The following is a 17,893-nucleotide window of genomic DNA, read 5'->3' as shown; positions in this document are numbered from 1 at the left end:
AACAACCAATAGGCTCCCTGATGTCTTTCCAACAAAATATTTGTGATTTTTCTTATTTTCACTATTTGTTTCAGCTCTAATGAAGAGCGGTTGAAGGAGGACTATTCAGAATATTGTCCTCAAGCTGCATGCTTGATTTCTGTAACACTTGTTTAGATGGGCTTGGGAACAGTTTTCTGAGATGTGCAAGTACTTAATTTCCTTCCTTCTGTGGGATATAAACTTTTCTGAGACCTATGAACTGCCTATATTCATCAAACATCTCTGAAAGTGTACATCAGAAGTGATACATGCTAAAACTAATGTGCCTCTTCTAAAGTCAGGGAGGAGAGACCACGTTGCGTCATGCAGTAGCTCGTTTCTCATGGGAGCTGTAGTGATGATTGGTTGCTCGGATGGCTTAAAGCCATCTGCCATGGGTACCCAAGGATGCTCTCTATGCCAGTAGTCTCCCACGGGCAAACACAAGGGAAAAATAACTTCACCAACAGCTGCTTTCCACTTCCATATTAATGATGCATAATGGACCTCAGGAAAGGTGGTAATAAATTGGGGGAATAAGGTGAGACTGCTTTATTAAGATGTCTGATACGGAGTCATCTCCTTAGAGCCCCTCCCTCCATCTAGGCATTTGCATGTTTTGAATCTTGTAAAGAGCCGTTTTACCTTCTAGGAGTGCCAGAATAAATATACAGGTTGTGAATGTGCAGCTAAGGCAGGGATCTAGCTCATACTGTTATCTTGGTATATTTTGGAAATAGTACAGTGGTGAGCCAGGCTCTTTAGTTTTTATTTGTAACGTTTCCAGCTTGAGCTGGCATTTTGCTGCAAAAATAAAATCTAGCTGAGCCAGTCAAAAACCCCTTGGCTTGCTGGTAACTGTAAATAGATGCCACTTAATGTAGAACACTACAATTGAATGCTTGCAGGCATTTGTATGCAACTTGTGTTTAATTAATGACATAATAAAAGCAACTAAGAATTCAAAGTATCTATTCTAAAGATATTCTGATAATATATGAGTGTTGAGTAACAACTATTGTGGACTGCTCAACAGGCTTTCCTTTTAAATCTGCTAAGGGTTATTGTTCATTATTTCTGTTTCCTCTATTCAACTGGCATCTCCTCATTTTTGGCTATAAACAGGTACCATATGCTCAGAGGGCTGATGGGCTTCACCGTGCTTGTCTCTGATGTTATTCGTTCACATAATTGTACAACAGCAATGTTTGAAGTACCATGTTGCACAAATTTTGTGGATTTGAATTTTACGCTCTGGTAGTCCTAAAAATACATTTATTAATTTATTTTAAAAATACCTAATAAGGACAAGAATATTCAGTGTTAAAATTCTTTCTAATACTGAAAAGTTTCAGTCAGTAAGAACAAAAAAAAGGAAATGAAACAAACCAGGCATATTATTATTGATTCACTTCATGTTACTCAAACAATACAATTAGCAAGGCTGTAAATGCCATTTTAAAAAATATTTCAGTACATCGCTGAATGTGCAGCTGGTCTGAAATCCACACACATTCTCCTCTGGATGATTCTTTTCCTCTGTCCATTGTCTGCCTGTCTCCTCCAGCAGGCAAGTGCAGCACAGACAGACAGGGGATCTTCCTGAGCAGGACAGGCTGAGGCTCAGCGCAGGCTGAGGGCAGTGGCACCAGCTCCGGATGCAGGCAGGTCATCCGAGCCGTGACCGCTGGGCAGGGGGGCACGGAGGGGCTGCTGCCTGCACTGCCTGTGTAAGAGCCCAGAAAGTCAGGTTGAAGCCTGGCAGCGGTAGGAGTCAATAGCACCCGCTCCTGTCTCTGCTTCTGGCCTCTTCCCACCCCATTTCCACGGGAGAAAGGGCCCAAATAGGGCCTGATGCTGCCAGCATCGGGCAGGCAACTGCAGCGCTGAGTGGTTACCGAGTCTTAAGCTACCTTCTCTCTAGCGGCCAGCAACGCCTCTGAGGCAGAGGGAGCTGCAGCAGGAAACTCAAAGAACATCTGAAGGGGATCAGCCTCCCCCCAGCTCTGGGCAGCCAGCTGCAGCGCAGTGGAGCGGTGCTGGCAGAAGTGCCACTGTGCCCCCAAGCCCGCCCCTTGCTCTAGCTGCTGTGCTCGGCCAGGACAGCCGTTTGCAGGACCACTTGGTGAATGAGGCTGGGGAACAGATCAAGGATAAAAATAAGCCTGAACTGGCTCATCGAATTGTACTTGCGTGGGCTGGGACAGGAATCAGAGGCTAGAGGCAGGGGAGAGGACAGCAGCAGCTTGCAATAGTGCTGCAATGGAAGTGTCTGTGACCAGGGTCCTGGTTATCAGCTGCATGGGACAGCACCTGGCACCCAGAGAACCGGTGCCTTACCGCACACAAGCCCTTTGGGGAGAGCATTCATCACAACACAAGAATTCATTCTCCTTCAACAGCAGGAATTAACGATTCTTAACAAACCATAGTCATTTAGACCATGCACTGAAAATGGCCTGCTTCAAATTTGCATTTTTTTCTCTCTGGAGGAATGTGGAGGATTAAACTGGAACCACCTCAGAAGCTAAAGGGTGTGGGGGTTGTCTCTGGAAGACATTGAGGAACTTCAGTAACTTTGGGATCCTTCATTTGAGTTATATTGCTTAATCCTGCACACTGGATACCAGAGCCTTGCTTCCTACAAGGGACCGAATATTGTTAGCATGCATAACAGGTCTACTAGTAGTTGGAGAAACTAGCTAAAAAAATGAAGCCCATGAGATTTTGCATTTTTTGGTTTGTTTTTTTTTTTTGAGGTTGCCATAACTGAATTAGCATTTAAGAAGTTATACTGGGATAATCCATGCGGCAGTTAATTTCAATGTTTTACGGTTCTGGCAGTGTAAATCCTAGTAAATTAATTTCTATAATGCTTGAGAAGTTTTTTTTCAGACACTGCCTTTCTCATTCATATTTAATGAACTCTGAAAATTTACATTAGGGCACCTATGCAACTTTCTCAGTTTTTTACTTTTGAACAAAGGCAACCCTGGCTATTGATGTTTAAACATAAGGCTATAAAGACATTAATGATACTTAGTCAACTATATTCTGGATTTAACTGGCAGACCTCTTTTCCTTAGATGGCTTCTCTCCAATTCTGTTTTTAAATCTCTACTTTCCCACTTAAGACTGATGTTCATGGCCAAATAATCTAAATCTTGAAGGGGCATGTTTTAAGAAATACCTTGAGATAGTGGCAGCTCTTTTTTTTTCCTTTTGATTTAACAAATCAGGAGTTTTGCAGAGATACAGGTTAGAAGAAACCCTTCTGCTGACTTCTGTTTATACCCTCTTGCCTAATGCACTGTCTTGGAGAAGCTGCAGTCTCAGGCGGGATGCAGCTATGATTGCGAGAAGAAAAGGGAACTCAAAGTTATGTGACTGATCGTGAATCACATGGATGTCTGCACAATTCAGCACCATAAGAGAAACATCCTACTTACACCCTATTTTTCTTACAAATTTTCCCATGAAGTGCCTGAAAAAGGGAACAATAATTTTAGCTAGTTACCCAGTGTAGTTACCTCCAATAGCTTTCTACACAGATTTTTGATCCTTACATTTCATCTTTCTAGCTCAGACAAAGGGCAGAGTTATAAATGTGCATCACACTCACCTTATTTGTACTCAGAGAAAACTGACATAATATCAGTGAAATGTTTTATAGGCAGAATACAAAACTACATGGATGTAAATTACTTGGAAAGAAAATGAAGTAAGTGAAAGTGGAGAGTTTTAAGATGAATCTTTACAATTTAAAAACATCTTTCTCCTGCAAAGTCATAAACTCTGCATTTCCCTTCAGTAACTCCATTTATCCAATTATTCTAGCTGGAAACTGCTACAATCTGCAGAGAACCATTAAAACTTAATCTCAGATTCATTCCTGTGCAGTGTTATTAAATACTGACGTATCCTGAATGTGAGAACTACAGAGCATTTTTCTGCAAAGAATGACCAAACCTCTTGGGATAAAAATAATTTCTACTGATAAACAAAGCCGTATGCCCCATCTTCACAAGATTTTAGTCTTTATTTTTAGTCTTTCTAATGGAGAAAAATATAGTTAACAACTAGTTTACATCATACATACTGCTATAGATTTTCTCATGGGAAAGATGTCAGACAGAGCTGATCTCTCTTCAGGGGTGCAATATGGAAGAGTAGATGAGTGAGAGGGAAGGCAGGAGATGTGAGGGGGAGGAAGGGGAGCTCTGCAGAAGGTTGGTTAGGAAAAAAGTATCACTTTGGGGAAACAAGGGGAAAATCATGGGAGAGAAGTTTGCAGTTGGTGGGAACAGGCTGAAAGACAACAACCATGGAATTACTGAGCAGGACTGGACCGAGTTCGTTTACAAAGAGGGGAAAAGAAGCAATGGTATTGTAGGGGGACAAATACGAAAAAAGGGAAAACAAATAGCAACAAAGAGTTAAGGCTTGAGAAATACTTAGGCATGCTTTTTCCCCTTGTAGTGGATTCACAGTTCTTTTTTTGATGAAAATTGTAATAATAACTGTTATATTCTAAAAGTGGTGATATTATTTAATACGTTTCCAGAAGGAATGATAGGTGAGATAGTTCATTTATTTCAATAGCAATTGTCCAGAGCTATAGAGTCCAATACACTGACAACCAACAAGCTAGAGAGGCTGGCTTCTCTGGCTCTCCTCAATCAGTTGCCCCAGTGAAAGCCTATGCAAGAAAACAAACAGACAAACAAACACACGGACAGGCATTTCTGTAGGCTGAATGCTCATGAAGATAGCCTATATACTTTGTAATTTACTTATTCTCAGTCAGAAGGCTCACCAGAGGGGACTACTTATATTCTTTTCAAAGGGTGGTACAATAAAGCACTGTAGTTTTTGTAATGTACCTTTTGAAATGTGTTGTCAAAAAGAGTAATTGTTTGGCAAACCTTCTAAAAGATAATATTCTCAAAAATGACACTTTTTGCACAGAGTTTAATGAAACTCTTGATGTTTGCCTTTATTGACTCAATTTAATCAAACTTTGTACTTCCACCTTTTATTGATTAAATTTTCAATAGAAAACATAGCAGCTGGTGATCAATGGTTGTAATTTCAAAATTAATTCTTCCCAAGCTGCATAACTCAGAGGTGTTGCTGCCATTCATACTGTGACTGTGCAGTGGGTACGGTACTTGATCATAAATAACATTGTCAGAAACAACTTCAAAAAAAAACCCTTTTGTAAATGGGGAGGAGACTGTCAGGGCCCTGAGGGCACTAATGGGCTTTAATTGCCCTGAGCAGCCTCACCTGGATCCCCTGCCTCCTACTCATGGCCCAGGTGCTCCAGCTGAGCTCAGGGCTTGCTTATTGCTCTGCTGTGGGGTTCCTGTTTCTAGCCTGGTCGGGCTCATTCCCTTCCTGTGTCTGCTGAGGATGGAACTGTTGCTTGCTCTGCTATGTCAACTCCATTCAGGTACTGTGGGGATTGTGCTTGGTGGTATGAGGTCATCCTTGGGATAGCCTCACTCCTGCTGCCAGAGAAGGGGTCTTCTGGGGTGTCTTGAAGGGTTTAAATAAATGGAAATAAGAAGGAAAAGAATCCTGTTCCTACCTGAATAACCAAAGATGCTAAAAGGAAAGAGCTAGAGAAACTCAGCTGCTGGGGAAAAAGAAAATAGGAAGGAGCAGCTACTGATAACTCAAGGGAGGTTCTTTCTAAGGGCTGGGACCGGGCCCTCAGGGGCTAAGCTTATCAAAATGAAGATAGAAGAGGAATAGAAGTTCATGCTGAAACAACAGTAACTGTGTGTTTCTGCGGTGCAGAAGACTGTATAGGAGCAGACCAGAGCATGATGTGTGAAAAGCCTAGAGAAGAGCACTAAAGTAATTCCCACTAGGCTTATGGGGGACAAAATAGAAATCCTGGGGTGAAGGAGAATTATGGAGTAGGTACTGAGTCCAAACAAACCTTATCAAATTGACTTATCATTCTTATCAGTATCTACAAATATCTTAAGGGTGAGTGTCAAGAGGATGGGGCCAGGCTCCTTTCAGTGGTGCCCAGTGACAGGACAAGGGGCAAGAGGCACAAACTGCAACACAAGAAGTTCCATCTGAATACGAGGAAGAGCTGCTTCACCTTGCAGGTGACAGAGCACTGGCACAGGCTGCCCAGGAGGCTGTGGGGTCTCCTTCTCTGGAGACATTCAAACCTACCTGGACATGACTCTGTGCAACCTGCGGTAGGAGACCCTGCTCTAGCGGGGGGCTGGACTGGATGATCTCCCAAGGTCCCATCCACCCCTGACCGTTCTGTGATTCTGTGACAGAGCACAGTGAGTGTGCGATGCGTGGCTAGATACTGATCTGTATGAAGGCATTGAGCACTGGTAATTACAGACACAAGAAGTAAAAAGAGAAAAAGGGGAAGATTAGAAGAAAAAATTGAGCATGGGGGAGCAGAGAAATAAAGTAAGAGAATAAAAACAATTTTATTCGAGAATTAAAAAAAAAGAAAAACCAAACATATAGTTAGTGCAGAGATAAGGTGGTAGCATTAATGCCTTCACTTGTATGACTCATTTGGCTCTTTCTTTGCTGGGAGATTATGCATTATGACTTTGAGAATAAGATAATGGTGAGCTGTGTATATATGAAAGATGCCAGGTACCAGGTAGAAGTACATAATTACCAAGCTGGTGCCAGTGTCCTACAGCCACACCTTTGTGTCTGCTTCCCAGTGTGGTATCTAGTATAACTAGAATAATTCTTTGGCTTTTCTTTGGGTGCTGGTGATGAAGTGATGAATTTTCTCTGCAAAAGCTCGGGTACTGCATTAGCAGCTCTGCCAAGTCAAAAGTCTATGGCTGATTTCTCAACATGAGTATTTGATGTTACTGGGTGTAAGGAGAAAGCTGTTCTATTTGGTGAAACATCACATTGAATGATTTATGGCAGACAAATAGAGATCTATATGTGAGGGTCTCTAAGTAGGGCAGGTGCCAAAGGAAAATATTAAGGGGAAGAAAAAGATTTCTCATTTCTAATTAATTTGGTTTATTTATGTACACAAACCTTGAAATATTAATAGAGAATGCATAAGTAATTGATGGGCTACATATAATTTTTCATTATCTTAATGTTGAGATAGTCAGGAAAGTCCTTTGGTAAGAGGCACAAGCATAGTACAACCTCAAAAAGGTTGTAAGTTAGACCTGATGCTACCCAGCTGCTAGGAGTGACCGAGCACCCCTTACACGGGGTGACCCTCACAGCCCACTGCTATGACTTTTATTGAGTTTTATGGGTCCTTTCCTGATCTGATCAAACTTGATACCAAGCAGTGGGTCAGTTTTCTATCTCTTATTTAAGGCAATGAACTCAAAGGTATGTTTTCTAAGCAGCTTAACTGCTGAAATGAAATAAAATAAATCCATGTCCAAATGGAAAATAGAAATCCATTAGTATATGGTATTGAAAATCTGATAGATTTTAATGTCTGACTCACTATTTTGTGAGTGCTGGGATTGCCAGCAGACACTTGTCTGAATTGTGAAATACTCAGGAGGGTGCAGGAGGTGGCATGTGTTAGCAGAGTGGGTAGCAGTGTGTTAAGTGTTGGCCAATGGCTTCTTTTTCTCTAAGTTAAGAATTTTTCCTTTTAGAAAAGGAAAAAATGACAAAAGGGGAAGAGTGAAAAACTTGAACTGCTAGGAATACTGTCTTAATTCTTCTTGACTGAGTGCAGTCAAGCTCAAGCCCGCTGTGCTGGATGTCCCCACTTTGCTTTCCTCAGGTTTTCTGAGCTCACTGGTGCTGAATGTATCAAGACCCTCTGAACCACAAGCCTTCCATCTGTACCAATTGGCAAAAAAGTGCCTGTGTTCCCGTACTTACTGGGCTGGGTAAGGGAGAGACAACCGCAGAACCTGAGTTTTCTGGGGTATAATCTCTTTAGACAGTAACAAACCAGTTAATGCTCTTCTGCCTTCTCCTTAGCTGTTTTTCGTTGCTGGCAGTGCCCATTCTGGCACAGATCAATCCATATGCCTGTTCTCTGTAGCCCAGATGTCCTTCCTGTTGGATGGGGTCCCAGTGTCTGTATTTCTAGCTGCAGGAGAGCAAGAAATCCCTATAATTTTCCTGCAGACTACTGTCCCTGTTGACCTTTTCAGCTTCTGAATGTTTAGTTTTCCCTATTCTCTGATGTTGGATATGAATAATTAAAAGACTGGGGAGAAAGGAACACAGGCAATTCTGTGTTTTTCATTTTAATTGCCACTGCTGATTTGATGATAATTTTAAGATTTGTGTATCTTCGGGGTTGGTTTATTTTTTGTTACTTAATCTATCCTATAAAAAGGACAAGCAGGTGGACTGGTAGTCAGGAGGCTCACATCTCTACTAGCACCATATCAGCCTCCCTGTAGTCGATACCTCATTTCCCCTGTTGATAAAACTGGCTGATAGCTCTGTACCAAATCTTGCCATGAATGGCTGTGAGGAGCTATAATAGAAGAAGCTGTTTCTTCTTGTTACTCTTGATGGAGGCCTATCTGAGGTCACAGATCTGCTGATGCTGGTCCTGATGGCCGTGCTGACAGTGGCTGCTGGCTTTCTTCCTCAACGGGTTGTACCAGTATAAATGTGAAACCAGTTTGTTTAAAATATAGGGATTTATTACAGAATATTTCTCCAGTCAGTGGACTCAGACAAGCAATTCCTGAAGGCAATTTATCCCAATTAATCACTGACAATGATTAGTTTGTTTAGGCTAAATGTATGCTGATTTTTAAGCATTTAGAGTTGGTTGAGATTTGTGTCTGTTTGGAGCACCAGTTCAAATGTAAAATACTGTGTTAAAATATTAACTCCATCTTTCTTTCCTTTGTTTCATTCTGAATGCCCATGGTCTCATGGGTTTCTGCATGAAGGCTACAGCAAAACATACAAACAAAAAATCAAAAAAATATTTTGCAATTTATCTCTTTTGCAGCAGGCTTATTTGGCTGCTTCTGAACAGTCTCTTCTTTTGCTTCTTACTAGGCTTTTTGTCAGAAGTGAATTGACTGCAGTGACTTCTCTCTTGTTCCCTTGCCTACAGTTTCACCTCATATTTAAGAGAGTATCTCAGCAAGCATATGGCAAGTATCCCTGTCCACCTTTTTAGGGTACGCTTTGTTTTAACTTGGGTAATCTGCAGAAAAATCACTGTTAATGCCACAGTAGCATTTAATATAACTGAGACTTCTCCTTTGCTTGGTTTTTAGTGGTGTTGTCCGTCTAAAGAGTCACTTTAAGTCATTAAGATTTTTGTATGTCTCTCTTGCCTATAAACTGTATCAAGAACCCTTCCAAATCTAAACTTCTTATAGGGGCTTTTACAGTCTAGGGATGTTGCCAAATTAGCCTTAAGTCTGCATTATTTAATTTGACTGCTTAAAAGCTGTTTTGTATTGTTGTTCACTTTTTTCTCCCTTAAGGGGTTGGGGCTGTCTCCATTGTGTGTTGCACTGTGGACCTGAGAAAGCAGTGCTCATTCTTATGGCTTCTCTGGAGTGCTCTGTATCCAACAGGAATATTTGCTTAACATAGTGATCAAAACCAGATGAAAATCCTGGCCTAGCGTGGCTAATAGTTTTGCTATCCATTTCAGTGGGCTCAGGATTGTACCCTTTTATTTCAAAAGATGTTAGATTAGGTGCAAAGCTTTTTTTGACAGCCTAGACTACTTAGCAGATTTAAAGCGCTTCTTTTCCAGGCTGGGCTGACCTGGCAGGCACCTTTGCAATGATGGGTAAATACAATGAACTGTTCAACTAGAAAATTATTTTAATAAGGAGCATTTTAGTAAAACCTGTGTTTGCCCTCTGAATCCTGATTAATAAAAATAAATTTCCATTACCCTCTCACTTGACCTTACCTTCCAGTTTGGTAGAAATGTTTTCTTCTTTATTTTTTTTTTTTTTTCAGTAGCAGCATTAAAGATTCAGCTGTTATTTGGAATAATTCTTGTGCAATGCAAATCTAATAGACTTGATGCACAACATTTTCTTTAGCATAAAATCCAACTGCCTTTATTCAGCTTACACAATCCTTTCCTGAAAGAGCCCTTTATACAGCTCACGTCATGTCAGCAGTAATCATGGACTGAGTGGTGGTGCATGCAAATCAGTCAGCAGCTGCTGTTTAATTGGGCTGGAGGAGTCATATAATGAGTTTGTCAGTAGGTGCAAGGGTAGATCATGTTTATTGCTCATCGTATTTCAGGGTGTTGTGTTGCTCATACCTTTGGGTGCTGGCAGCTGAAGGCAGATCTAGACAGATCAGTCTGTTATCTTTATCCTGCTGAGCTGCCACTGTCAGCAGTGCTCCTGGCACTTCCAAACCTGTGGGGCAGTTGTTGGTAGTCAGTAAAATTTCACACAGGTATTTTATGCTGGAAAATAGAAGGGGAGTTCTCCTATTCCCCTGACATTCAGACTTTCCCCAAAGTTACAGCATGGGATAGAAGCAAGCCGACTTACTGCTGTAGTTGTGCCTTGGGCTGATGTGTATACCTTTTCTTAACCCCAGTGGTTTGTATCACATCATTAAGGCAGTTGGGATGCTAATGCTTCTCTAGGTAGTTCTAGTTGTTTGATTTGTTGGGTTCCCCCAAGCCCCATTACCCAGTTTTTCATGGAGTTATGAACACCAAACATTTAGATATGATGGGAAGCCAGTTAAAAATGCAGACTAAGGCAGTCAGGCTTAGGAGTCTGACCTGTTTCCTAAAGCAGGTATTTGGGAAGGGTGGGGAGATGGAAGAAGTGACAGCTTTAGTAAGGCAAGCTTCTGTTGTGACTGCAGTTATAAATCTGGTTTCATATGTGGATAAAATCACCATTCCTGCTGCATACCACACAGGCTCATGCAATGAGAAATCTGTGGATTTCATTTTGCTTAAAGAAGCAAAGGATGCTAAAAACTGTTTTATACCTGTGTTTGTTTCTAGCAATAATTTCTAAGCTGCTTGCATGTGCTTCATGTTTTATTGGGAGTTTCTGTCATGTCCTTACAGCACAGGTTTCCACAAGAGAGAGAAGATACAGTGATTCTCACAGAAAGTAAAAGAAGGGAAAAGATAATTTATGCATGGGAACATTATACACTGCACACTAAAAACTACCCCATTGCCTTCCTTCTCTTCTGCCAACCTCTTCTCAGACAAAATCTTGGCGTATTACTTTTCATGATGATCAAAACTGTTCCAATATCTTTATGTTATTGAATTCTAGTTATATTCTTAGAATCACAGACTGGTTTGGGTTGGAAGGGACCTTAAAAATCACCCAGTCCCAGCCCCCTGCCACAGGCAGGGACACCTCCCACCAGCCCAGGCGGCTCCCAGCCCTGTCCAGCCTGGCCTTGGACATGCCGGGGATGGGGCACCCACAGCTGCTCTGGGCAGCCTGTGCCGGCGCCTCAGCACCCTCACAGGGAAGAAGTAAAGAACACTGCTTCTCTTATTATACACTTAATGTAATGAAACAGCCCCCTGGTAATCCTCAATGCTACAGTACAATAGCAGTGAATAACGGACAATAAATAAGGCTGTTAGGATCTCAGCTCATTCTGGTTTGTTCTAGAATGGGTGGTGGTGAGAAGAGTTCAGGCATCTTTGGCAGTTCAAGCATCACTCTAACCTTGTTTAGCTGAGTTCTCCATTTTTGTTAGGTGATGTCATTGATTTGGCCATGTCAGATTGCACAGGACGCAAAACAGTGCTCTGGGCTGGTGCATCACCTTTGGTTTTTTATATATCTGGAGCAACTAAACACCTTCAAGAAAGAGGAAGCTGTCCAGCTGTCTTGAAAGACAAATGATCAGGAAGCAGAAACTGTTTCAGAGGAGATAAGTTGCTTGTTTTTGTTTTGGTTTGGGTTTTTTTAACACATCTATTAAGAAAAAACAAATAAACAACAAAAAAAAAAACCCCACCAAAACACTAGAAGTATATCTGAATCTCCTCACTCTGCTTCTCTTTTGGATGTTGCTCTCTTTCTCCTTGTGGAAGATTTCTTTAGTGACTGTTAGAGTGAAAATACTTCTTCAAACTTCAAAGAACAGTAATGAATCACAGAGATTTTACTATTGAAAAATAAACTAAGAGTAGTGGAAATGCCGCCTGGGTATTTCAGGTGGTGGCTGCTGCTTTATGTTGCTGTCAGTGCTCACCCAGCAGTTGCTTTTTGATCTCCATTCCAAGATGATGCAAAGAAATGAAGCACTTTTCATTCCCACAAACCGCTTGGGTTTGAAGATTCCTCTCTTTACCCCTTATTTCACCCTTTCTGCCCCCCCTCCCTCCTCCCCTGCAGCCTTCGTGCAGCCTGCCAATCCTTTGCTTAATCCCAGAGAACATATTTTGGGTACTGGCACAATGAAGAAAACGAGACAAATTGATTTGCATTTCTTATCTAGGAGATTCGCTTGCAAAATCTAGTACAGTTTCACTGACGCAGAGGCAGGAGAGATGATCCTGTAAATCTGACATCCCTTTATTAAGGCTGAGATGAAAGGGAGTGAGAGGATGGTCCAAGATCAGTACAGGAAATAATACTGTAGGTAGTTTTGTTTGTTGCCGCAGTCTGTTTCACTGATGTTTTCCTGTTGGTTCAGAGACGTGCTCACAGTGCCATTGTAGGGCTACCCAGTCCCAGTTTATCCAGTTGCATGCAGCTCCCGTTTCCCCATAGCTCAGCTGGAACAGAGAGGGGGTACAGCCACCTGGCAGATAGGGCATATGCACATCCCGCCATTCTAGTTACATCATCTTTATTTTTGCTTATATGCACGTACTGAGCCCAGTGATTCAGTTAGTTCCAGTTGATTAAAAGCTGATTTCAGCAAGTTATATGAGATGGATCCTCTTTGCCCTTCTCCTGCTACCTCCCTGTGCGTGTAAGGGGCTTGGGACGCAGAAGTATCTAGAGTAGATGAATCTCCTTATGGAAATGTCTCCAGTCTCTCCCTGCTCCTACGGCTGCCAGAGCAGCCCCATTATTTCCTGCCTCTGCCACTCATCCTGCCCAGGTTTTCACTACATTGTGCTGCGAGCAGCAACTTTCTTACCTGTCTTACCTGTGCTCTTCCGCTGCTGCTAACATAGCAGTGCCTCTCTGATGCAGGAGAAGCACGGGGGTGAAAAACCAGTCCTGATCGACAGCTGGCAAAATTCCCTCCTGACTTTAAAATAGGTACTTGGTCAAAGCCCAGCAGCAGTGGTGACGTACGTCCCTTGTTGCAGTACAAGGGCATACATCCAAGCAGCACACAGAGGGGTTATTTCAGCATAATTTTAGGCAAAGAGAAATTAAAACCTGAGAGGTGGAAAAAGAAAAGTGATAATTGGGTGGATGAGACAGTAACCTCCTCGGTGCCTCTGCACTCAATGCTTAATGTAGCTTCTCATTGCTGAACTATGCATGCAGTAGGCAAGAGGGTTGCCAACGCCTTGGGTCACTGTGTTCTCTGTCCAGGTGCCTCCACCACCTGTCCAGGCATGTCTAGAAACATGGAGTCTAAGGGAATGGGGATCTTTGGGTACCTTGTGCTTGAAGCAGGTAGGAATTGCAGATCAGTCAGTACAGATGTTAAAGTGCTGCTCCAGGAACCGGTTCATCTTTTAGACTTTGCATCTGCTCTGCTTGCTGCAGCAGTACAGCTGCCCTGCACTCCCTGGGGTTGCCTTGTTTTACATCAGTGTAAAGGAAGAAATGGACTCTTAAAAGGTTTTATTTTCATTGTCTGATGCTCATTTTGCCCCTCTCCTTCCATTCTGCCTGCCTCAGCATCTTCAGAGCTGCTTGCTTGAACTGTGAAACAGGATAACAAAAACTGAGGCTGGAAGGGATCTTGGGAGATTTTCTAGGGATGGCTAGGGCAGGTTACACAGATACAGTCGGCTTGTCAGTACCTCCAAGGATGGAGACTCCACAACCTCTCTGGGCAACCAGTTCCAGTGTTTGATAACCTTTACAGTGAAAAGTTCTTTTTCTCATGTTTAAACAGTCTTCTGTGTTCCAGTTTGTGCTTGTTGCTTCTTGTCCTCTCACTGGGCACCACCAAGCAGAATCTGGTTCAGTTGTCTTTACGCTCACATCAGCTATTTATGCACATTAATGAGACCCCTCTGACCCTTCTTTTCTCCAGGCTGAGCAGTCCCAGCTCTGACTTCCCTTGTACAGGAGATGCTGCACTCAATTACTTTAGTGGCTCTTTGCTGGACTCATTCTGGTATGTCCGTGTCTCTCTTGTACTGGGAAGCCCAGAAATGGGCCCAGTACTCCAGATGTGCCTCCCCAGTGCTAAGCAGACAGGGAAGTTCACTGAACGCCAGAGCGCTCCAGAATCATTACCAGATGTGCAACTGGTTGTGGTGGTTCTGTAACCAGGCCACAGAGCAGATTAACTTCAATGAATTTTCTTATTTTACTTTATGCTATATCTGCAGAGTAGTTTGCTATTTGGCCCTGCATCTGAGTAATTTTTTCTGAATGGCAATGCAATCCATGCTGATGGCTCTGTGATGAGGTTGGTGCTGGCCTGGTACTTGGGAAACTGTTTCTTTTTCTCATTTTTCTTCTTGACCTTGTTCCACCAACATAGAAGTTGTAATGCCAAATAGACAAAAGATATTTTTAAAGTTGCATTTTAAGGATTTCTAACTCGGTTTTTGTGACAGACTTCTCTTTGAATTCTTGCTAAGGCCTACGAATTGAAAAGAATAGTTTTCAGTTTATTTTAAAATGCTGACATCATTAATGAAATACATGATGACAAATATTCTATAGTCTTTTTGTGAGTGGGCTGCTAGCGCATGTTATTTAGAGAGATTTGTGAATTGATGCACTCGAGAGAGACCTCTTCATCAGTTCTGCAATGTTCGGGTTTTTCCATTGGATTAATCATTCTGTGAAATCTGTCAAGTAGCCATCACCCTGGTGATGCTATTTTTGTCATTTCTGTCCTTATGTAGAGTCAGACTTTTATTATGATGGCAAACTAGAATATTCCAATAGGATTTCTGTAAATAAGGTGTTAATCATTGTAGAAAGGAGGTTTTGTGATATGTCTCCACTGTTTTTCTATGAATAGAAGATGCTTTTTCTGCTTACAGGTCACAGGACAGAAAGCTCATGTTACTGTCTGCTTCCTCTTCTAAACCTCAGATCAGTTCAGGAAGGGATTCTTTGTATTAAGTCTGTTCTAAATTTCATCATGCAGTATTTTATCTCCTTGTACTAAATGTAATAAATATATATATACTTTTTAGAATACTTTGGTAAAGGAGATAAATGCAGCATGCAAAATCTAACCATGGCTCAGAAGACAAATCGGTGAGGTGTAAGAATCCTGTAATGGGCAGACAACCAGAGGATTTGACCTCATTTGTGCTGATCATACTTTCAATTTCAGCTCTGACAAATTGCTCGTGCATAACATGCTCCATACTTTGGGAAAAGCCACTGAGGTGCTGATTCCAGAGATACTTCTGAAGTCATAAATCCCCTTTTCATTCTACTCTTATTCCAGGCATAGCAGTGGCAAAGTCAGGCAAATTTTGCTTTTGTATTTAGTATGCAGACTGGTATTTGCAGACCCATGTTTGACACCTATGTGCCTAACCAGTTACAAAGTTTCTGTTGGATAATATGGATTGGGTGATCCACCAGCTACCTCTTCCACATAAGGTGTAAGTGAGATGCAAGGTGTCTTTCTGCCAAACTAACCCCTTCTTTGAATGTACGGACTCTAAGATTATCAACAAATTTCTTTTAAACAACTCTGGTTGCTGCTCCATGAGTTTTCCAAACTGCCTGGGAAGTACAATCTGTAAGCACAGTACCTGACAGCCTCCTGAAAAAAGTTACCTTGGAGCAACTGAGTGAAAGGTTAGCACTGTTGAGTGTTTTAATCAATAATACATGAGTTTGATGAGCAGCATACTGTACTTTGTAGTGCACAATCAATAATACATTTTTCTGCCCAACTTTTTAATCCTCAAAAAAAATACATCAAAAATTTCATGCTAGACTGCCCACGAGAATCAATAATAGAGAAAGGTTCTCTCTTCCCCTTAGTAGAGTTTAATGCAAACCATAATGAATTTATTTACTAAATGATGCTACAAATCTATTGTATATCTTCTGGAAATACCAAACAGAAAATAGTGTTTAATATAGTGATAAAGTTATGAATTTTCCAAAACTGAAAATGCAAAGATTAAGGTTGTCATTGTAACACTTCAGTTAGTTATTGAAGAATAAAACCTAGGAAAACAGAGTTTACCTAAATCAAGTTGGCTCTGTTGTTATTACTATTTGTATCATCGTAGTATATAAAAGCCTCGACAGAGGAGCCATGTTCCAATACACAGGGCAAATAATTGGTTCTTGTTTCCATTGGTTTGCAGCCATGGTCTCTTACAAATATCTTGAGTTAGACTAGACTGCTTCTGTGAATGGAAACCTGGCAGTAGCTAGGAATCTATTTGCAAAATAGTATGTAAAATGTTCAGTAAAATTCACAAGAGTTTTAAACTTTGGTTTCTCTACTGAATCGCATATTAGTTTTATACTATTGACGTTTTCGTGCATTTATAGAGCGTTTGCCATTACACAAAAAGGAGGATCAAACTTTTAATACCAGCTGACCACATTTCTATTTCAGGCCTGAAGTCATTAATTCCTTCTTGCTGAATCACAAAGCATATTGCTTTGTTAGCAGTACTTCAGATCCCCCTGGACTTCTGCTACTGTTTCACTGCATCACCAATTATTTGTGATGTATTATTAATTATATGTGATCTATACTTGCACTGCTTCCACAACTGTGTACTGGTAGCTCATTTAAACAAGAAGCAGGATCTTCTGTAAAAAAGTGGGTTTTCTTCTTCTGTGGCCAGTTGCCAGCTGTGCAGTATAAGAGGACTTTTATTCAAAGTTATGAAAACACTGTCATGTGCATGTCCATACCTGACAGGTGCAGGCTACCGGACATGCTCCCAACTTCTGGACAATGATAGGGGAGAAGGTGGGAAATGTGCAAGAGACACACCAAACTCAGTATTATCTGATTCCTGCCTTCTAGAAAAGAAAATATTGCCTTTGGTACTGAACAAAGATAGTTAGAAAGAGAACCAATTTTATTCTCCTAGGGGGGCTGTTATTCTTTCTAGTTAAGGTCTGTGAAAGTATAAAAAATGAATCCTGGTAGAGCTGGGATAGGGAGTTACAGCAAGAATAGTGTGCTTACCTTGGCAGTCTTGTGGTTACCTCGATTATTTTTGGTGCTATTTTGTAAGCCATAGCATTCAGTGGGGACCTTTTGACTCCATTAAAATCAGTAGCATATCACCAACACAACCTGTAGTCATTAAAAATTCCCCATGTGGGTGGTTTCTGTGTGCGATCAGATGAATGTGTTGGGAATGACCCTGCTGTAGTAACATAAAAAGATGCTTTCTGTATTAAACAGCAGCAAAAAAGTGGAAATGGGGCAAGTGAATACTGCTACTTTACCATTATCAAAACCCACAGAAACTATGGCACAAGGATCCCTCAGCGGTGTGTCTGATTGCAAATATGAGTAGATGTTTTTGAGGATTTGCTTGGGTCTTGGCCATTTCTCATGGAAACCTACCTGTGGAGAATTGAAAAGCAGAATCCACCTTTTTCTTCACAAACACGACAGAATAGTAAAAGCCACTTTCTATCATTTTGGGACTGGTAACGTAGGACAAAGCTGTTTTTCCTTATTGCTGCTCACAGCTACCTCATTCCCCACGTACAATAATTTTTGCAAAACTCTGTAAAACAGGCAAATAAAATACTAAATAAAAACA

The 17,893-nt window shown here is 41.4% G+C and overlaps 1 long non-coding RNA gene across 1 annotated transcript in view; it reads right to left on the bottom strand.

Annotated features, from left to right (window-relative positions):
* The window catches only part of LOC308062743, a 69,554-nt gene extending 51,661 nt beyond the window's left edge, over positions 1 to 17,893 (bottom strand). Inside the window, exon 1 of the long non-coding RNA XR_013927668.1 lies at positions 1 to 17,893. This exon is cut by the window's left edge and continues 28,958 nt beyond it. This is a non-coding gene — a long non-coding RNA (uncharacterized lncRNA).

Source organism: Falco punctatus (genome assembly GCF_963210335.1).
Source record: "Falco punctatus genome assembly, chromosome: 4".
Taxonomy (NCBI): Eukaryota; Metazoa; Chordata; class Aves; order Falconiformes; family Falconidae; genus Falco; species Falco punctatus.
Note: the sequence above shows the minus strand (reverse complement) of the source record. Positions and strands in the feature narration are given on the sequence as shown.